The sequence below is a fragment of the Hemibagrus wyckioides genome, linkage group LG19 (genome assembly GCF_019097595.1).
Source record: "Hemibagrus wyckioides isolate EC202008001 linkage group LG19, SWU_Hwy_1.0, whole genome shotgun sequence".
Lineage (NCBI taxonomy): Eukaryota > Metazoa > Chordata > Actinopteri > Siluriformes > Bagridae > Hemibagrus > Hemibagrus wyckioides.
The window spans coordinates 7,673,529-7,699,000 of record NC_080728.1 but is presented as its reverse complement, the minus strand read 5'-3'; positions in this window follow the sequence as shown (position 1 = coordinate 7,699,000).

Below are 25,472 nucleotides of genomic sequence, written 5' to 3'. Positions count from 1 at the left end.
CAACTGTTAGAAAAGAAGGGGCTTTGATAATACCACACACACAGACGCACACACACACACACACAGACACACACAATACATTCAAATAGGAGCTGCTTACACAGCTGATGATGGGTTTTTGTGTGAAATGCCCTGTTTCTCTTTGTGATACACTTAATTTTTAATTACCTCCACTGTATATAAACAGTAATGCTCAAAAAATACAGCTCTTTAGCAGAGTAGTCCACACACACACACACACACACATAGTGGGACACATCCACTAGTGCGGTTTGGCCTGTCTGGTCCTGTGCTTGGAGCTGTGGTCATCATTAAACTTCCTGCTCACACACTGTTACGCGGTTTCTTTAGTTATCCTCACCTGCTGTGCACCTGTCAGACTTAACGTGCAGTAACAGTTCTCCCTCTCTTCTTTCTCTCTCTCTCTCTCTCTCTCTCTCACACACACACCCTAATGAAGCCTTTACGTAACCGTTACCAAAACTCTATCACACACCCGCACATACAGAAAATTGCTCATACTAGGGGGTCTTTACATAACCGTTACACACTCACATTCACACATATATCCACCTACACACACATTTAAGCAAACACAAAGACATGCAATTCCATTCTCAGAAAAAAAAAGATAGGAAAGTCAACAGATTATATGTGAACTGCCCACAATGGAAAAAGAACACCGATACTTCATCTACACACCAACATACATTCAAGATTTGTGTCATAATGTTTATATATCTGAAAACCATATCTTCCCAACAGGAAGTCGCACCAGAGCCAGTCAATAAAGTATACTAAATACATAACTAATAAACCGGCAACTCAGTGAACATCATGTCGTTAAAGGCGATTGTATTAAAAACATTACAAATGTTGCTTTTATATGTAATATCCTGCTATATGTATCATCTATTTACATGATTCACTCTAAATCATTCATGGTTATTGTTAACGTTTGAGAGAATTCAAATATCAGATACCTCTCTGCAATATCAAGGTGTTCGTTCATTCAGCACAAACTATTTTATTTGCTTAGCTTGTGCAAAAATTTTCCCAGAAGTCAGAAGATAAAATTCCATGGCTTCCGTGTTCAAGCAGATTAAAGAAGGCTTTGTTTAATGGGAGCAAAGATTAAGGCTTATTGGACTGCAAGCTTTTAACATCTCATTCAGGGTCGCACGTGGCATAAATGAGCATAAATATCTTTTTTTTAATTACATTTTTGTCCTTTTCAAACATCCAGTTTCATATGATAATTGGGAGAGTTCTTAAAGGGGCGGTAACCAGCTGTCAATCATTTCAACAGTAATGAACATGACTGACATCGCAACCTTAAAGATATTATCACCATTCAGACTCATACATAGTTGAAGTATTTGTCACTAGACTAATCATTAACAGTTGTACACAATTTGTATAGCAGTTAGAATGAGATATTTGTAATAATAATAATTTGTATGTATATATATTTGTGATTATTTGCATGTGATTCTGAACTTCTTTGTATATTTACAGGTATAGCTACTTCTTCTGTGAAATTTAGCTAGCTAATTAGCTTAGCAGCTTGCTAATGTTACTGATTTTTTTTTTTTAATCAAAAATTATTACTTCAATGATTACTACAATATATATATATATATATATATATATATATATATATATATATATATATATAAATATATATATAGTAGGTCCTGGGTTCAAATCCTGTCCCTGTGTGTGTTTACTCCGGGTACTCCAGTTTCCTCCCACAGTCCAAAAACATGAAACATGTACATTAGATGGATTGATAATTCTAAATTGAGAGTTTGTAAGAGTGAGTGTGAGTGTGTGATTGTCTGTCTATATGTGGCCCTGTGATGGACTGGTGGCCTGTCCAGGGTGTACCCTTGCCTTTTGCCCAGTGTGGGCTAGGATAGGCTCCAGCAGATCCCCGTGACCCTAATTAGGAATAAAGAAGGTATAGACAATGGATGGATGGATATATTTAAAAAAAAAAAAAAAAAAACATCAGCTGCTACTGCTTACAGACTATCAAATATATCATCGAGCAGCCTACCATGTCATTGTCCAGTTTATTAACCAGCAGTTTAATGCTGCTGAGGTCTAGTATGTAATTTATGCACACTTCTGCTTTCACTTCATTTAGAAGGCCCAGTTTTAGCTCATGATTTTTAATAGACTTGTCCCTTGTGACATGATTCAATTTCATTGAATTCACGTGTGTTTTATTGTTACATAAACATCATTTCACATGTTCATGGGAATCAGTGTAAATCTCCCTTTGCTTTAAGTTTCAGTAGGAAAGGTAATGAGTTTCCTTAAAGATTATAGTCACATGTATAATGAAACTAATATATGTCCAATCAATTTCAATCACATTTATAATCTATACATCTATCTAATTTATAATTTGGTGTCACCCAGATCAGTCTGGTTCCTCTCAAGGTTCCTTCCACATAATATATATCTAGGAGGTTTTTTTCCCTTACTACCATCACCTCTGGTTTGCTCAATACGTTGATGTACATGATACAATTTTACATTTAAAATGTATATATCCTGAATTGAATACATTGCTGTAAAGCTACTTCGTATTGAACTGAAATTTCTCTTCAGTGCTCCTGCACAGTTGCATCATCAAAACAGAACCATTATCTCTCGTTTAGATTAGATGCAATTAAGACAAAGATTTCAGTTAGCTTTGAGAAATGTAGGCTTTTTCGGCACTATGTTATACTAAATAGAAGTTTATGAGCAATATATTATCATGGAGCCTACCACAGCTATGTTTCCTCCTTCGTGTTCACTTCACACAGCACATCGTATGCTAAGGAAGTAACAACTATATCAGTGACGTCTATTATGTGGGTGTCATTTCTAATTTCAGATATTTATTTATTTATTTACTTATTTATTTATTTCCCCTGTGGGCCAAAATCTGTCTAGCTATATTACTGCATCAACATAGGATATTAGAGACACCACTATTTCTCACCACAGACCTTTTTAAGCTTTCAAAATGTAGATGTAGGAAGGACATGGCTTGGAAAAAAAAAAGGTTTACTCACTCTGACCAGCCAAATGTCCCCAGAAGGTAAAGATATTTACTTACATACTTGCAGGGAAATTTTATGATACCATTAAAAAGACATGAAACACTGACTTCACACACACACACACTCATCTCAGAACTGGACTTTAGGTCTGAACCTGAGCCGCATAAGAATTAAAGCTTATAATTACCCCGCAGTTACACCACAGATAACAATCATCCTCATACTAGCGAAAAAAGTTCTAACAAGCCCAGAGAGTGGGAGATGAGGCGAAGCGGAGGAGTGTGTGTGTGTGTGTGTGTGCGTCTCAGAGGGACGTCAGGACGGTGAAGTGAAAAGGCGAGAAAGGATGATACTGCATTTATTAATTAAGCCCAGTGTCTACTGTAATTACTAAAGATCAGAGAATCTTACACATACTTTTCTTTGCCTCTCTTTCATTCTCACTCATTCACACACCTATTGTCTAGTGCCAGACATACATGCTAAACTTTTACTCACACCTTATACCACAATACCATCGGAACTCTTTACCACACACACACACACACAAACATACAAAAAACAAACCCACCTGAATGCCACTCTGTTTTTCAAAAATGGTCTTGTAGCATTACGACAATTTTGAAACACCCACACGTTTCTTGATGTAATCAGCCTCCCTGGTGATCGATATTGTTTATTACTTTAGTCAGCCACTAGAGGCAATGCAATAATAAACATAATGAAAACAATAATGAAAAAAATAAGAAAAGGTCATGATGTAAGTAGGGATTTATTTGACTGGCTACTTGTTCTATTTGTTTATTCAGGGTTGGCTTATTCTATTTTTTTGTTTTTTTTGTTAGATGCTTATTTTTGGAAAAAAAATGTGTTATTTTTTATACTATGTGACTATTAATCCACATTGGTGTACCACTAGGGTGTGTACTCTTAAGTTTTCTATACTCATTATACACAAACAGATGTATGCAGATGAAACCCTCTTGGTGGGACAATGATGAGTCTGTCCAGTGCAGGGAAATAACACACTGTGAAACCTGGTGTGAGAACAATGAGCTGGAATTAAACACTGCCAAACACTTCCCCAGGCCCTGAAGCAGCAAAGCATCCCCATACTATCAAACTACCACCACCAGGTTTTATCATACTACCACCACCAGGTTTTATCATACTACCACCACCAGGTTTTATCATACTACCACCACCAGGTTTTATCATACTACCACCACCATGTTTTATCATACTACCACCACCAGGTTTTATCATACTACCACCACCAGGATTTATCACACCACCACCACCAGGTTTTATCATACTAACACCACCACCAGGTTTTATCATACTACCACCACCAGGTTTTATCATACTACCACCACCATGTTTTATCATACTATCACCACCATGTTTTATCATACTATCACCACCATGTTTTATCATACTACCACCACCAGGTTTTATCATACTACCACCACCAGGTTTTATCACACCACCACCACCATGTTTTATCATACTAACACCACCACCAGGTTTTAACATACTACCACCACCACCAAGTTTTATCATACCACCACCACCAGGTTTTATCATACTACCACCACCATGTTTTATCATACTAACACCACCACCAGGTTTTATCACACCACCACCACCATGTTTTATCATACTAACACCACCACCAGGTTTTATCATACTACCACCACCAGGTTTTATCACACCACCACCACCATGTTTTATCATACTACCACCACCAGGTTTTATCATACTACCACCACCAGGTTTTATCATACTACCACCACCATGTTTTATCATACTACCACCACCAGGTTTTATCACACCACCACCACCATGTTTTATCATACTACCACCACCATGTTTTATCATACTACCACCACCAGGTTTTATCATACTACCACCACCAGGTTTTATCACACCACCACCACCATGTTTTATCATAGTAACACCACCACCAGGTTTTATCATACTACCACCACCATGTTTTATCATACTACCACCACCATGTTTTATCATACTACCACCACCAGGTTTTATCATACTACCACCACCAGGTTTTATCATACTACCACCACCAGGTTTTATCATACTACCACCACCAGGTTTTATCATACTACCACCACCATGTTTTATCATACTACCACCACCATGTTTTATCATACTACCACCACCAGGTTTTATCATACTACCACCACCAGGTTTTATCATACTACCACCACCAGGTTTTATCACACCACCACCACCATGTTTTATCATAGTAACACCACCACCAGGTTTTAACATACTACCACCACCACCAGGTTTTATCATACTACCACCACCATGTTTTATCATACTACCACCACCAGGTTTTATCATACTACCACCACCAGGATTTATCACACCACCACCACCAGGTTTTATCATACTAACACCACCACCAGGTTTTATCATACTACCACCACCAGGTTTTATCATACTACCACCACCAGGTTTTATCACACCACCACCACCATGTTTTATCATACTAACACCACCACCAGGTTTTAACATACTACCACCACCACCAAGTTTTATCATACCACCACCACCAGGTTTTATCATACTACCACCACCATGTTTTATCATACTAACACCACCACCAGGTTTTATCACACCACCACCACCATGTTTTATCATACTACCACCACCAGGTTTTATCATACTACCACCACCAGGTTTTATCATACTACCACCACCATGTTTTATCATACTACCACCACCAGGTTTTATCACACCACCACCACCATGTTTTATCATACTACCACCACCATGTTTTATCATACTACCACCACCAGGTTTTATCATACTACCACCACCAGGTTTTATCATACTACCACCACCATGTTTTATCATACTACCACCACCATGTTTTATCATACTACCACCACCAGGTTTTATCATACTACCACCACCAGGTTTTATCATACTACCACCACCATGTTTTATCATACTACCACCACCAGGTTTTATCATACTACCACCACCAGGTTTTATCACACCACCACCACCATGTTTTATCATAGTAACACCACCACCAGGTTTTAACATACTACCACCACCACCAAGTTTTATCATACCACCACCACCAGGTTTTATCATACTACCACCACCAGGTTTTATCATACTACCACCACCAGGTTTTATCATACCACCACCACCATGTTTTATCATACTAACACCACCACCAGGTTTTATCATACTACCACCACCAGGTTTTATCATACTACCACCACCACCAAGTTTTATCATACCACCACCACCAGGTTTTATCATACTACCACCACCAGGTTTTATCATACCACCACCACAATGTTTTATCATACCACCACCACCAGGTTTTATCATACTACCACCACCACCAAGTTTTATCATACTACCACCACCAGGTTTTATCATACCACCACCACCAGGTTTTATCATACTACCACCACCAGGTTTTAACATACTACCACCACCAGGTTTTATCATTCTACCACCACCAGGTTTTATCATACTACCACCACCAGGTTTTATCATACTACCACCACCACCATGTTTTATCATACCACCACCACCAGGTTTTATCATACCACCACCACGAGGTTTTGTCATACTACCACCACCAGGTTTTATCATACTACCACCACCACCATGTTTTATCATACCACCACCACCAGGTTTTATCATACCACCACCACCAGGTTTTGTCATACCACCACCACCAGGTTTTATCATACTACCACCACCAGGTTTTATCATACCGCCACCACCAGGTTTTATCATACTACCACCACCACCATGTTTTATTATACCACCACCACCATGTTTTATCATACCACCACCACCAGGTTTAATCATACCACCACCACCAGGTTTTATCATACTACCACCACCAGGTTTTATCATACCACCACCACCAGGTTTTATCATACTACCACCACCACCATGTTTTATCATACCACCACCACCAGGTTTTATCATACTACCACCACCAGGTTTTATCATACTACCACCACCAGGTTTTATCATTCTACCACCACCAGGTTTTATCATACCACCACCACCAGGTTTTATCATACTACCACCACCAGGTTTTATCATTCTACCACCACCAGGTTTTATCATACTACCACCACCAGGTTTTATCATACTACCCCCAACATGTTTTATCATACTACCACCACCAGGTTTTATCATACTACCACCACCATGTTTTATCATACTACCACCACCAGGTTTTATCATACTACCACCACCATGTTTTATCATACTACCACCACCATGTATTATCATACTACCACCACCATGTTTTATCATACTAACAACACCAGGTTTTATCATACTAACACCACCAGGTTTTATCATACTACCACCACCATGTTTTATCATACTACCACCACCAGGTTTTATCATACTACCACCACCATGTTTTATCATACTACCACCACCAGGTATTATCATACTACCACCACCATGTTTTATCATACTACCACCACCAGGTTTTATCATACTACCACCACCATGTTTTATCATACTACCACCACTAGGTTTTATCATACTACCACCACCATATTTTATCATACTAACACCACCAGGTTTAATCATACCACCACCACCATGTATTATCATACCACCACCACCAGGTTTTATCATACCACCACCACCAGGTTTTATCATACCACCACCACCAGGTTTTATCATACTACCACCACCATGTTTTATCATACTACCACCACCAGGTTTTATCATACTACCACCACCATGTTTTATCATACTACCACCACCAGGTTTTATCATACTACCACCACCAGGTTTTATCATACTACCAACACCAGGTTTTATCATACTACCACCACCATGTTTTATCATACTACCACCACCATGTTTTATCATACTACCACCACCAGGTTTTATCATACTACCACCACCATGTTTTATCATACTACCACCACCATGTTTTATCATACTACCACCACCAAGTTTTATCATACTATCACCACCATGTTTTATCATACTACCACCACCAGGTTTTATCATATTACCACCACCATGTTTTATCATACTACCACCACAAGGTTTTATCATACTAACACCACCATGTTTTATCATACTACCACCACCAGGTTTTATCATACTACCACCACCATGTTTTATCATACTACCACCACCATGTTTTATCATACTACCACCACCAGGTTTTATCATACTAGCACCACCATGTTTTATCATACTACCACCACCAGGTTTTATCATACTACCACCACCATGTTTTATCATACTACCACCACCATGTTTTATCATACTACCACCACCAGGTTTTATCATACTACCACCACCATGTTTTATCATACTACCACCACCAGGTTTTATCATACTACCACCACCATGTTTTATCATACTACCACCACCACCAGGTTTTATCATACAACCACCACCATGTTTTATCATACTACCACCACCAGGTTTTATCATACTACCACCACCAGGTTTTATCATACTACCACCACCATGTTTTATCATACTACCACCACCATGTTTTATCATACTACCACCACCAAGTTTTATCATACTATCACCACCATGTTTTATCATACTACCACCACCAGGTTTTATCATATTACCACCACCATGTTTTATCATACTACCACCACAAGGTTTTATCATACTAACACCACCATGTTTTATCATACTACCACCACCAGGTTTTATCATACTACCACCACCATGTTTTATCATACTACCACCACCATGTTTTATCATACTACCACCACCAGGTTTTATCATACTACCACCACCATGTTTTATCATACTACCACCACCAGGTTTTATCATACTACCACCACCATGTTTTATCATACTACCACCACCATGTTTTATCATACTACCACCACCAGGTTTTATCATACTACCACCACCATGTTTTATCATACTACCACCACCACCAGGTTTTATCATACAACCACCACCATGTTTTATCATACTACCACCACCATGTTTTATCATACTACCACCACCATGTTTTATCATACTACCACCACCAGGTTTTATCATACTACCACCACCAGGTTTTATCATACTACCACCACCATGTTTTATCATACTACCACCACCACCATGTTTTATCATACCACCACCACAAGGTTTTATCATACCACCACCACCATGTTTTATCATACCACCACCACCAGGTTTTATCATACTACCACCACCAGTTTTTATCATACTACCACCACCATGTTTTATCATTCTACCACCACCATGTTTTATCATACTACCACCACCAGGTTATATCATACTACCACCACCACCATGTTTTATCATACCACCACCACCAGGTTTTATCATACTACCACCACCATGTTTTATCATACTACGACCACCATGTTTTATCATACTACCACCACCAGGTTTTATCATACTACCACCACCAGGTTTTATCATACCACCACCACCAGGTTTTATCATACTACCACCACCACCAGGTTTTATCATACTACCACCACCAGGTTTTATCATACTACCACCACCAGGTTTTATCATTCTACCACCACCAGGTTTTATCATACTACCACCACCAGGTTTTATCATATTATCACCACCATGTTTTATCATACTACCACCACAAGGTTTTATCATACTAACAACACCATGTTTTATCATACTACCACCACCATGTTTTATCATACTACCACCACCAGGTTTTATCATACTACCACCACCATGTTTTATCATACTACCACCACCATGTTTTATCATACTACCACCACCAGGTTTTATCATACTACCACCACCATGTTTTATCATACTACCACCACCAGGTTTTATCATACTACCACCACCATGTTTTATCATACTACCACCACCATGTTTTATCATACTACCACCACCAGGTTTTATCATACTACCACCACCATGTTTTATCATACTACCACCACCACCAGGTTTTATCATACAACCACCACCATGTTTTATCATGCTACCACCACCATGTTTTATCATACTACCACCACCATGTTTTATCATACTACCACCACCAGGTTTTATCATACTACCACCACCATGTTTTATCATACTACCACCACCAGGTTTTATCATATTACCACCACCACCATGTTTTATCATACTACCACCACCATGTTTTATCATACTACCACCACCACCATGTTTTATCATACCACCACCACCAGGTTTTATCATACCACCACCACCATGTTTTATCATACCACCACCACCAGGTTTTATCATACTACCACCACCAGGTTTTATCATACTACCACCACAAGGTTTTATCATACTACCACCACCACCATGTTTTATCATACCACCACCACAAGGTTTTATCATACCACCACCACCATGTTTTATCATACCACCACCACCAGGTTTTATCATACTACCACCACCAGTTTTTATCATACTACCACCACCATGTTTTATCATACTACCACCACCATGTTTTATCATACTACCACCACCAGGTTATATCATACTACCACCACCACCATGTTTTATCATACCACCACCACCAGGTTTTATCATACCACCACCACCATGTTTTATCATACCACCACCACCAGGTTTTATCATACTACCACCACCAGGTTTTATCATACTACCACCACCAGGTTTTATCATACTACCACCACCATGTTTTATCATACTACCACCACCAGGTTTTATCATACTACCACCACCAGGTTTTATCATACTACCACCACCAGGTTTTATCATACTACCACCACCATGTTTTATCATACAACCACCACCACCAGGTTTTATCATACTACCACCACCATGTTTTATCATATTACCACCACCAGGTTTAATCATACAACCACCACCATGTATTATCATACCACCACCACCAGGTTTTATCATACTACCACCACCAGGTTTTATCATACAACCACCACCATGTTTTATCATACAACCACCACCACCAGGTTTTATCATACTACCACCACCATGTTTTATCATACTACCACCACCATGTTTTATCATACAACCACCACCACCAGGTTTTATCATACCACCACCACCATGTATTATCATACCACCACCACCAGGTTTTATCATACTACCACCACCAGGTTTTATCATACTACCACCACCATGTTTTATCATACTAACACCACCAGGTTTAATCATACCACCACCACCATGTATTATCATACCACCACCACCAGGTTTTATCATACTACCACCACCATGTTTTATCATACTACCACCACCAGGTTTTATCATACTACCACCACCATGTTTTATCATACTACCACCACCAGGTTATATCATACTACCACCACCAGGTTTTATCATACTACCACCACCAGGTTTTATCATACTATCACCACCATGTTTTATCATACTACCACCACCAGGTTTTATCATATTACCACCACCATGTTTTATCATACTACCACCACAAGGTTTTATCATACTACCACCACCAGGTTTTATCATACTACCACCACCATGTTTTATCATACTACCACCACCATGTTTTATCATACTACCACCACCAGGTTTTATCATACTACCACCACCATGTTTTATCATTCTACCACCACCAGGTTTTATCATACTACCACCACCAGGTTTTATCATACTACCACCACCATGTTTTATCATACTACCACCACCAGGTTTTATCATACTACCACCACCATGTTTTATCATACTACCACCACCACCATGTTTTATCATACCACCACCACCATGTTTTATCATACAACCACCACCATGTTTTATCATACTACCACCACCACCATGTTTTATCATACTACCACCACCATGTTTTATCATACTACCACCACCATGTTTTATCATACTACCACCACCATGTTTTATCATACTACCACCACCAGGTTTTATCATACTACCACCACCAGGTTTTATCATACTACCACCACCAGGTTTTATCATACTACCACCACCACCATGTTTTATCATACTACCACCACCAGGTTTTATCATACTACCACCACCACCATGTTTTATCATACCACCACCACCAGGTTTTATCATACCACCACCACCATGTTTTATCATACTACCACCACCATGTTTTATCATACTACCACCACCAGGTTTTATCATACTATCACCACCAGGTTTTATCATACTACCACCACCATCTTTTATCATACTACCACCACCATGTTTTATCATACTACCACCACCATGTTTTATCATACTACCACCACCATGTGTTATCATACCACCACCACCAGGTTTTATCATACTACCACCACCATGTTTTATCATACTACCACCACCATGTGTTATCATACTACCACCACCAGGTTTTATCATACTACCACCACCATGTTTTATCATACTACCACCACCATGTGTTATCATACCACCACCACCAGGTTTTATCATACTACCACCACCATGTGTTATCATACCACCACCACCAGGTTTTATCATACTACCACCACCATGTTTTATCATACTACCACCACCATGTGTTATCATACCACCACCACCAGGTTTTATCATACTACCACCACCATGTGTTATCATACCACCACCACCAGGTTTTATCATACTACCACCACCATGTTTTATGCTTTATGCCCCATGTTACATTCAGCATTATCGCAGATATAACAGGACCTACTCTTCCAGAAATGCTCCTTAACTCATTTTTGATATTTTTATCATATCCCATTTTTCAACTGAGCAACTGAAACTGGGTTAAGGGCCTTGCTCAGGGCCTCAGCAGTGGTGGACCTGGGATTTAAACTCACAACCTTCTGACCAGTAGTCCAACACCACTTCCCCCATGGCTGAGTTGTCTATGTTGTTCACTGAAGAAGTTTTGGTATTCTAGAAACTTCTGTGAAGTTTTGTTGAATGTTAGATGTCCATGGCCCCAATTACAAGAAGTTGTTTATATATATATATATATATATATATATATATATATATATATATATATATATATATATATATATGCATGCTCATGTGTGGCAGTGTATGTTTGCTTGTGTACACTAGATCTGTATAAAAAGTTAGTAGAGTGTGAAATCAATATGGGAAATTAAATTTGTATGTAGATATCCTTTTTCACATTGATCCAGTCATAAACATACAGTAAAACCACATGTGTGTATACGTTACACCGTGTATGTTTTGGATAAAATTGAAAAAAAGGCTCGAGACTATTCACATCTGGGCCTGATATCCGCTCCTGGTTCTCTCTCTACTCTTTCTCTCTCACACATACACACACACACAGAAAGGGGGAAGGAAAGAGCGATATAAACAGGCCTCTTTAGGATACTGTACACACACACATACAAAGAGAGTCACATGCCACACTCTCAAAGTGTTAACTGCACATACTCCCTGATTTACATGTGCAGTGGGATTTACATGTGACAGCATCCAAAACATCCCAGTTCACCAAAACACTCTATACCCAAGAGCCCTGCAGATCTGCTCTTTTAACCAAGAAAAAAATTTATGAACAAAAGGCTTGGCTAAACAAAAATATGTTCAGCATAGACGTGAGACTGTGTCTGAGTTCCAAACACTAATTGGGAGGCTGTTCCACATCTGTGGGGCTTTGTAAGAGAAGGCTTTACCCCTTAATGTTCAAGGTACCAACAAAGAGCCCATAAATTTTGATCGAAGCAGGCATGGCAGATAAGACCAGAAGTTTGTTAGGGTACTGTGGCACAAGACCATTCAGGGCTTTATAGACCAATAGTAGTATTTTATAGTTAATGTAATATTACACAAACAACGGTGAACCAAAACAGACAAATAATTTTGTGTTAATTTTAAATTTGTGACACCAATATGGTTAAAATATGGTCTAGAAGTAAAGGCTAATTTTAACTCTTAAAAATAATAATAATAATAATAATAATCATAATAATAATTATTATTATTATTGTTATTATTATTATTATTATTATTATTATTATTATTATTATTATTATTATTATTATTATTATTATTATTATTATTTCTGTTCCTACATCTTGAATGGACATAATTGAGATAATACATCATTAATCTACACAAAATAGCCCATAATATTACAGCATGTGTGTGTGTGTGTGTGTGTGTACATTTTGCTTACTATGCTAAAATAGCATGCAAACTTATTGACAAATTATTTTACAATTCTTATTTTTCTATGTCTTGCACTTGTTTCTGATGGATCGCTCCTTTGACAGGCTAAGAATTCTTCCTACATCTATATATGCATTTATCTGTTCGTAAGCAAAATATCTATTCATAATTACCATAGAAAAAGAGCATTACTGAATCAATGTCACCTAAACTCCCATCAAACTAACTTTCTGAATTTCAACATGCTCTAGATGTTATTAATTCTCATCCATAGTTGTGTGTGTATTGTCCATTAATAACTTCACTAATCTACATCTCAGAGGGGACACATTGGCTCTGCTATGATTTATCACCAGACAGTTATAAATAAATGTATTCAAATATCTAGGAATAAAGCCATTACTTTTTTTTCTCGCTTATGCGCTACATATACACTGCTTAAAAAAAAAAAAAAAAAAAAAAAAAAAACATAATAAAGCCAGATGGGTTATGATTATGATCACAGTCATAATGCCTGCGTCAGAAAGATGAATGCACTCGGGCCTTTAATAAACCCTACATCAGCACTCAGAGCCAGGCGGCACCCACTCCATAACTATTTTTTGGACAGTATGATAAATTAATTTGTTTTTATATCAGAGTGGAATACTTTCAAGCCAAAATTGATCTTGACTGTGAAATGAAATGTACATTCTCCACTGTAGGCACCTCGATATCACAAAGGAAACGTAAAGTATACACTCTATAACAGATTTGTGTTTGATGCACTACATTCCAACATGTTTATTAAAAAACCATTAGAATACCCTGCTGTTCTATTCAAGTTAAAAACATCACAAAGGATGTCATCGACAGTGTGTTCGTTCTCTCTGACTGTATAATCCATCCGTTCATCTTCTCTATCTGTATCTCAGGGGACTCGGATACACACCCTGGATAGGATGCCAGCCCATCAGAAAGCACAATCGCACACACACTATGGACAATTTAGATGCCAATCCATGTCTTTGGACTGGGAAGGAAATCAGACTAACCTTAAAGCACAGGGAGAACATGCAAACCCATCCAGGGTGTCTCTTATTAAAATTGATTTAAAATTGCTACACAAAATTCATATCTATAAAGAATGATTTGTTTTAATATCCTAATTGTTGTGTAAATCAAGTCTTAAAATCTTAAATGATTTATAATGCTTTATTATTATTATTATTATTATTATTATTATTATTATTATTTTATTTATTTTATTTATTTTATTTATTTTATTTATTTATGTTTGCATCAGATAACTAGGCACCTGAGCTGACCCTAACACAAAAGGTTTGGAATAACCCGAGCCAGACAGTGCAAGAAAGCAGCCAACAACGGCTCAGGTTGAGGGAACTTCTTTAAGACTGTTGAAAAAGCAGCTCTGGCTCGTCATGAATCTGCTGAGGGATCTCATGGTAAGATAAGCTGCTGGAGAACCTCAGAGCTGTGAGTAAGAGTGTGTGTTTGCTACATGGAAAACAGTGTTTTTACACAGCAGTGAAAGAGGAAATCCACTCAGATGATGATAAGAGAAAAACTCTACAGCATGTGAGACGTATCTGATATGGAGCCACAGGTCCGAGCAGACACCCACACCTACGCATATGAGCGTTTTTGTAGATACATACAGACAGACTCAGGCAGACAGACTAAGGAGATATCGATTGGTCAGCAGGCCCGTGGCTGTTGGGTATCAAGTGGAGCATCAGAGATAAAGCAGGCAACACACATACACATGCACACACACAGACACGCACACACACACACACACACACACACTGTATTAAAAAGTAATAAAAAAAATGAGAGCATGTCAATCACACACCTACTCATCACTAGGACTTAAAAGAATCAAGAACTTGTGCACTGAAAATAAATGACGGGGTTATTGTGGAAATCGAAATAATTGTGGAATTTCACTATTTGTCTAGTGTGTTAAGACAATTAAGGGACAAATTATCACAAAAAATAACAACAAAATGATTTTTACTTGATACACTGGACTTTTCCACCATGAAGTGGACATAAGTGTATGCACACAAGGCTAGGGGAATGTATTGGGATGAAAAGTTAACAAAAACTGAATTAGAAATGAACATCAAATGATGTAACTCGAGCTCAGCTCTCCTGCTTGACCCCACTATCTTGCATGATTCCCACAAGAATTCTATGCAAAAGATTTAGAGAGTATTCAGACTAAACACCATTTCTGTGCCTCCAGCTGGTTCGGCTAAAGAGTAAGATTCAAAGCGTGGAATAGTTTGTGTGAGAAAAAGACAGACTGTGGAGAATGTCATGTGAGAGAAAGAAGTAAAGCGAGTGATAGTCATCTCTGCGGCCAGTTTGCAAAGTATATATATTCACCAATGAGGCGATTAGCAAATTCCCTGCGTACTTGATCAGCTCAGAACATCTGATCATGATAACGCAAATGTGAAATGATGACGACAGTGCGTGGAAAAAGGGGCAGTCAGGTGTTTGGGGGGGGCAATACACTTCTTCAAAAATTTCCAAGCTATGGAGAAAAAAAAACCTAAGCATAATTTCGGCTTTAATCTTAAATAAAATACGCATGATGCAAACATTCTTCCTGGATCTCTCAAATGAAGACTAGCTCAAGAGATTCCACATCAGACTCCTATATTTAATATATTAAATAAACCTTAACTCTGGTCTTTAGTAATTTATCTTAAAGAACATTATCCAGAAACTAGTATGAATTAATAAGAAATATTATATACAATAGCTACAGGCCCACTAATGGTTTCTGGGAGTATTTTTTTAAACTCTGAGGTCTGCAAAATAACCCAGTTCTGTGTTAGTAATAGAAAAATTGGGCTGCTACATCAGCAACATCTGTTAGATCTTTAAGCAAAGCCGTTGACCCATGATTGCTCAGCTACACTGTAATGTCTCTCAAGTTGCTTTGGATGAAATCATCGAATAGAACAAATGTAACTAACATAATAAGTTTAGTTTGATTTCATCCTGTCTGTCTCTTTAACCCCAAGGTGCAAGTGTACGAGCATGTGTTCTCAAAACTTTCCACCACAACCCTGACCAGTATAAACAGAGAGATAGAGAAAGCGTAAGAGTGATAGACACTGAGCGCTCATGTGGCCGTTTGGCTACTTATTTTCGCTAAAGCAGCCCTCACATATATGCACAGAAACACATAGCTCGCTGTCCTTTTACTGACAAAGTGAACACACTAAAGAAATAACCGATGTCACAAATCTATTTTTTTTTTTACCTGGACTGATTTGCATAAACTAACTGCTTTGAATAAGCCCACTGCATACCACACACAGGCTTAAACTTCATGTTGAATACTGAACTGCATCATGCGTAATTTATTTAAGATTAAAGATGAAATTATGCTTAGGTTTTTTTTGTCTCTTCAGCTTGGAAATTTTTGAAGAAGTGTATTGCCCCCTCCAAACACCTGAGTGTCCCTTTTTCCACGCATTGTCGTCATTTGCATTATCGTGATCAGATGTTCTGAGCTGATTGAGTTAAAATTTGTAACACACTTTTACTCACATTTCTCTGATGTTGTGTCACAGATTTAATGACACATTTATTTGTGTACAATGGGTTTATCTCTATTGCACAAATACCAACTGACAAAAAGAGAAGCCCACAGAGGGGGAAATTGCCATGTTACAGTTGCTCTAATAAAAATGGAACAGAGAAAGAAAGTTTGAAAAATTGAATTGAATTGAATATATATATACATATATATATATATATATATATATATATATATATATATATATATATATATATATATATATATATATATACGTATATATGTATGTATATGTGTATATATATACATGTATATATATATATATATATATATATATATATATATATATATATCTTTTTTTTTTTTAACTTGTATTTTTTATAGTAAAATATATTGTAAAAGGTGGTGGAGTAATCTTTCCAGACATAGGGAAGTAGAATTACTATTAATTTGTTAAATAAGCTCATCATATAGCTCTAGAATATTTCTAATAATTCACATTTTATATTTTAGAAATTTACTTAACAACAAACCTTGTTAATAAAAATTAAAGTAATAGCAACTTCAAAATAAGTTAGCGTTTCTCTTGATGATTTAACAAATATTTACAACATACTGCAATCTTTTTAGGACTATATATATAGTTTTAATACTGTTATAAAACGAATAATCAGCTTTTTTTCTAAGATTCAATGCTATATCACGTTATGGCAAAATTTAAGCCCACACTTTATAGGCTAATGAGTTATTGGCAGCTATATGGCAGCTTCACCTGGTCTCGTTGGCTCCAGCTTAATTAAATGTCACCTAATCTAGAATTTGAGCTCCAGTTTGATTAAGCGTCTCTTCATCTCAAATCAAATTACTGATCCAGAGACAGTGTTCCTGCTCTGAAATACTTAAATAAGCCCTCTTGATCCTCGAATCGTTAGTGGAAGGGGTCAAGTGTCTGTCTGCGTGTCTTCTGAGGTCACTCAGCAATCTTTGTCTGTCATTTTGAACTTTTCGCGAGCATCAAGGTGCATTAGCATGCTAAGTAACTGACAGCACTGTGTTTATATAGGCTTTGTCCACGACAACCTGACCCTGAAAGAGACCAAACAGGGAGCAAGGGTCACCGGCAGGCCAGGGGTCAAAGGCTATGCAAGCATAAGCTTGTTTTATCCTTCGTGATTAAAAGAGCTAATGTTTCTGAAAGCGCTAGACAAAGAGAGGCAGAGAGAGAGAGAGAATATAAGGGAAATGGAAAATAATTATTGAAAAGAGGAGAGAGAAAGGAAACAGGAGAGTAAACCGTGGGTTGGTTTAGCTTGGAAGACAAAAAGAGATCTATATCAGCCTCACTTATTTCAATATTTATTTTAATTAAAAAAAAAAAATACAGTTCTGGGATATAAGCATTATGAAAATCGTTCAAATTATCACCAGGCTGTGTTCATGGTGCAGTTTTTTGAACTCAGCGGTAATAAATTACACCCTAGTAGAGCGAGGCAGTGTGAGCCCCCTATCTTTTTAATTTCCTGAATGCAATTCATTGCTCTGAACATGGACTCGAAACATTAATTAATTTGTATTTGATAATTTGCCCATTTTCTCACCATGGCATGGAGTGTATATTTTTTTTTCTCTTAAACTCTGCACTGCCTGTACAAGTTTAATTAAACAAAATTGTTCTGCCTCATTGCTAGGTTGAATTGTTGCTTTTTTTATTATGTGAAGCAGGGTTTTTTTTTTTTCTTTTCTTTTCTTTTCCTGCTATTTCCTAAATGCCTCAATGTTGAGTTGAGGGAATATTTGAAAATGAAGCAGATGGCTTGAAGTGGTGTAACTTTTCAGCTTAATTTGTCCATGACCTCAAGATGGTGGACGGTAGAATGAGGGGAAACTCTGACATGATGGTGCAGAATATTTTCTTTTCCATTTACCTTTATTCATTCAGCAGATGCTTTTATCCTACATGACTTCAAATGACCTTAAAGTCACAGTCAGTCCAAACTGAGAAGCTGAAGTTCAACGGAACCTGAACCACAGTCTGCAAACTACAAATAACAACAAAAAACAGATAAATAATGTAATTTTCCTAAATATAAAAAAATGTTGATATACCGTATATTCTTCCTGGACAATTTTTTTTGTTTTCTTTTGTGTAAAAATCTACATTTAATAACTTACTATTCATATAAATAGTAGGTAAGGAGAGTCTTCTGAAATATATCGTTTATTAGTTACTATGCTATAAGTATGTCATTAAAACCTGTGTATATGTATAGAAATCATAAATAAATCAATGCCAAAGCCATTTCCATCATTTTCAGCCACTTTACCTAATAATTTTCATTTCATATTTCTATTCCCGTTACAGTTTGCTTATCATGCTTACAGTGTTCACTCCACTGATTCTAGGATCATCAATAATTAGTATTAGTTCACACACACACACACACACACAGAAAGCTCTATTCCTACCTCTTTGCCATAGCATTGTGGGAGTGAGATGTAAAGTTTATAATTTAAAGACATCTTTCAGTTGCTGTGTTTGTGAGACCTCTTCGTATTTGTCAAATCATCACAAAAAAAGAAATGATGATTATAGAATATCAGATTATTTTTACATGTTTTTTCCTCTCTAAAATGTAGGACAGTGATAAAGCTCACTTGTTCTTATCGCATCTACACACACGCACACACAAGCCTGACTTATCTTAAACTTAATTATCTAAGATGTAGAAATCTCTCACAGAATGATGTTTATGGACTTGACCTATTACTCAGTTTTCCTGAATCAGCATGAACGCTATTAGATTCTGTATTAGGTGGTTGAGAAGGGAAAAAAGAAACATATGATTAAAAAAATATATGCTTAAAACACACTTATAAAGTGGTTACTTTGCTTTAATTATTCATTCATTATAGTGGGGTATAAAGTGAAATGAAATCACCTGATTTCTAAAAAATGTAGTCTTTTGGTCAAAATCTGTAGTGTTTTGGTCTAAACCTGGTCTATTTCTGCAGTGTTTTTCTCCAAATCTTTAGTGTTTGTTTATAGCTGTAGTATTTTGGTCCACATCTATAGTGTTTACGTCTACATCTGCTGATTTTTCTTCTATTCCTGTAGTATTTTGGTCCACATCTGTAGTGTTTAGGTCTACATCTGCTGATTTTTCTTCTATTCCTGTAGTGTTTTGGTCCACATCTGTAGTGTTTAGGTCTACATCTGCTGATTTTTCTTCTATTCCTGTAGTGTTTAGGTCTACATCTGCTGATTTTTCTTCTATTCCTGTAGTGTTTTGGTCCACATCTGTAGTGTTTAGGTCTACATCTGCTGATTTTTCTTCTATTCCTGTAGTGTTTTGGTCCACATCTGTAGTGTTTAGGTCTACATCTGCTGATTTTTCTTCTATTCCTGTAGTGTTTAGGTCTACATCTGCTGATTTTTCTTCTATTCCTGTAGTGTTTTGGTCCACATCTGTAGTGTTTAGGTCTACATCTGCTGATTTTTCTTCTATTCCTGTAGTGTTGTGGTGTATTCCTGTTTTGGTTTAGATCTGTAGTGTTTTGGTCCAAATCGGTAATGTTTTGGTTCAAAGCTGTAGTGTTTGTAACTATAATATTTACTTTCACACTTGTAGTGTTTTAGCCTATACCTGTAGTAGTTTAATGCACATCTGTAGAGTTTATAGTGTAATGAATTAATTCATTCCAAATCTGTAGTGTTTTAGTCCACAAAAATCAATTGTGATTAATTTTCTCTATACTACAACATACTATTATAAAATGTTGTAAGGAATCTCAGGTTTCCATGCTTTGTAATGATCAGTTTTTCACCACAGATGACTTTCTGGTTTCTTGATAATGTGACTTTTTTTGTTTATGTTTTGTCATAACCTGAAGAGAGAATAAAATAGAGGCTGATTGGTGAAATGACAGCTGCTATAACAAATGTGCTAAGAAGAACTAACTTTTTGTGGCTGTTCCACAACATTAATTTAGCTATAAATGGATCAAAAGTGTGAATTATCATTCATAAACATGATAATTAAGCTTCAGTGTTATTGACTGATTTTTTGGATGAAGACTCCAATGTCAGTGCTTTGTAACTTCAACAGAAAAAAGAGAGGCTGGTGAGCGAATGTCTGTTTAAGGTGCTAAAAGGCAAATGAGAACTGAAACTTGTTTCCTGGATGCTCTGCAACATTTAATGTAACTTTATAAATTTGCGAAACAACATAGTTTTCTTTAATAAGAGGAAGAAGAATAAAGCAGACATTTGGACATGCTAATATTGAAGAATAATCAGCGTTCTGGAACAGTGTTGAGCATTTTCTTATAAACACAATGCCCGCTTGTGATTTTTTTCTCATCATATAATAATAGGAGTGTATTAAATATAACCATAACAGGGTGTGATATATTCCTTGTAATGTTATACTACACCAGTAGCACAAAAAATTAACCATTAATCAGATACCATTATGTATTTAATACTTAAAACTAAGAATAACAGAATCCTCTTCTCTCTCTCTCTCTGTAGAGAGAGAAAGATCAAGCATTTCACTCAAGCAGTGGGCAGTGTTGGGACCAAGCCCAGAAAATCCTTTAACCGCCCAATCAGTCTCTCTGAGGTTGCCTGTCTACACACACACACATTTATACACACACACACACAACCTCAATTTGCTTCTCACATACTCTCACACTCGACAAATTACCCATCAGCCCTCAGCACAGGCCAGGATGAGATGAATGAATCGAGCTGCATCGCATGTCACATGGGAACACACTCCACTGTGATTTAATACCAAAAGGACTTAAACAATTGTAATAGTTTGGAACACTTGGACATAATAATGGCTGTCTATGTTTATTCTGAGACAAGAAAAAATATAAAAACTATTAGTGCCAATGTCTGAAAGCCCAGTTAAGTTTAGATTGGTTGATCGAGCAGGATTTACACAGAGAACTCCTCTCCAAATAGATCACACAGATCTGGAGTGTTTGTTGTTAGTAAAAATAAAGACTTAACACTGTTCTTTCTCTTATTCTTGCTATCTTGCTTTCTGAAGTGAGAGATGAAGCTATTTAATATCTCAGACAAAACAAAGTGAACCCTGACAGATTAGCATGTGATAGTCACATTCTTTTTTTAACACTGGAAACAGGAAACAGAACTGATATTTGTGGTCTGAAAGTTTTAGTTTACAGCTGAATTCTCTTTGTATTTTCATTCTTTTAAATAACAAGTCAACAAAAAATATTTAACATGTGGCTAACCTAGGCAAAAAATGTCCAGAGTTAGCTTTCTTTTTTGCACTAGACAATCTTGAAGAGCTTAATAGCTAAAAAGTATGCAAACTAATTTTTGGTATTGGACCAGAGAACACTCTTCCAAAAGACTAGCGAGGGACTGTTCCTGAAAAAAGGCCTTTAAATACAGCCACAGATGCAATCCCAGTTAACTTCCAATTAACTCCCAAGTAACTGGCCAATCAGAAGCTTCTAAAAGTCACTATGTCATTTTCTGGAATCTTCCACAGTAAATAAAATAATATCTCTTCGATATCCTTTTTTTTTTAAACAATATACAATACTTTATGTTATATATGTATTTGAAAAGTAAAATCCTGACTTGAGAGCAGTGGATTTAGAAGCAGGGAGACATTTTGTTTGAATTCTGACATAATGCTACATACTATATATAACAGATTAGAGTTGGAGTCCTGGGATGTGTAGATTTTTGTTTGTTTGTCTCAAAATTCACTTAACATTATAGTATTAAAATAATGGTTGAAATCCTGCAGCTGTGGGTTTCTCAGAACTGATCAACTTGATGCATGTTTATTTTTGATCCACTTGATTCCTGATATAGTGAATTAAATCTGAAATAAACTCTGGAGTGAAGAAAGTAGAAAGACTTTAAATAGATTTGGCAAAAGAATTGCCTAGTAGCATTAAATGTGTGAAAAACTAAGACTGAAATATCTTTAGCTAAGCTGTACATAAACGTTTGTCTAATTCTAATTCATGTCAATGTCTAATTCATGTCATTAAATGTTTAAAACATTTGACAATAGTAAACAAACTACTATTAATGTCTTATAGTTAAAAAAAATACACCGTGATCCTGTGATTTGTGTGATTTCTCTAATAAGCAAGAAAACAGACTAATAATTATTAATTTAATAATTATTTAATTAATTAAAATTAATAATTTTAATTAATAAAATAACTAAGACCTAAGACCAAATAGAAATAGCAGGTCAAACAAAAAGTTGATATTAATAGATATTTCCATCTCCCAGCTGTACAGAAGGAAGCCTGAATATGTAAAGATTTTTTGGCTCCATTTCCACCAGTATATTGCTGGAAATATACAGTTTAATAGGGATTCAAAAATAAATGTTACAATACAGTTCAGTAAGACAAACATTTCTCTTTAAAATCATTCGATTTAGGTCTCATAGGCCTCTTTTCCTTACACCCTTGGTGTGATTCTAATCATCTAACCACTCATCTCCTTCCGGCTCCTCTTAACCCGCTCTGTGTACACTCACCCAGCTCAACACTCCCAAACATTACAGCAGCCATTTAATAAGAAATACGGGTGGAAATATGAGCAGCATGAATGTATGCATGTGTATAAATTAAGCCGGAATAACTCGGCCGAGTCTTTAATGAGTCGCACTGGAGGTGTAATTTAAAAAGAAATTATGTAGGACTTCTAATGTGGAGGTCTGAAGAACGATTGGAGATTGTTGTGTAAATTCACTCGAATGAGGGCCAATATATTTCTGGCTCATTGAAGTGTGTGCACTGCGGTAATACCGGGCTGTTTTATTCTCATTGCTTTGCTCACTGAAGCAGAATGCCCATAATCAATGTTCCAGACACACTCCGAGTGTGTATGTGTATGTGTGTGTGAGAGAAAGAGAAAATGGAGAGAAAATGTGTCGAGGCTTATCTGCAAATATTAACATATAGCCGGTACTGTCCAAATGCCTAAGGCTACCACAAAAAAAGTAATACTTAATTATTTAAAATCAAGGCAAATCATATTTTTAGCTGTTTAAAAAAATCAAGCTAGTTTCTCAACTTTCTGTTGTTTTTGAGAAAGAAACACGTTCACTGCTAACCGTTTTAACGGCTAGCATTTCTGAGGAATTCCTGATATTGACACAACATGCTAATGTATTAACTAGCATTTCAGTACAGGCCAACCTACTAACCAGCAAGATAATACATTGGCTAAATTATGTTACTAGCATTACCATAAACTCAGTTACCAGCTAGAATTATAATAAACAGGTTAACCAAGCCTAAAAGTATTATAGCAAACAGGCTAATCCAGTAATTGGATTATTAAACAGCTATTTAGTGGCATTATTAGCATTACTGAAAAATGATAAACAGTTATTTTGCTTTATACTAAATAATACATAAGCTAGCAGATAACCTACCATTACAGTAACAAGTAAAAAGTCTAAAACATAAATAAACAGATTAAGCCAAAGACTAGCATAATGCAGTACAGGAGCACTGTCATGTCTGGTTTGTTCATTGTTTATCTAAATTTAAATCTACATCCAGATTTCTGGAACGCTGCTTTGTGAAAATGTCTGCTTCCAAAAAAGTTCCAAGTTGATTTTCCTAATTTTTGGTAACTAAAAGCTTTCAACTGATGACACGGATGCCCAGAGAAAATTCAATTTTTTTTGCTAGTCTGTGAAAAACATATAAAGATGAACTGC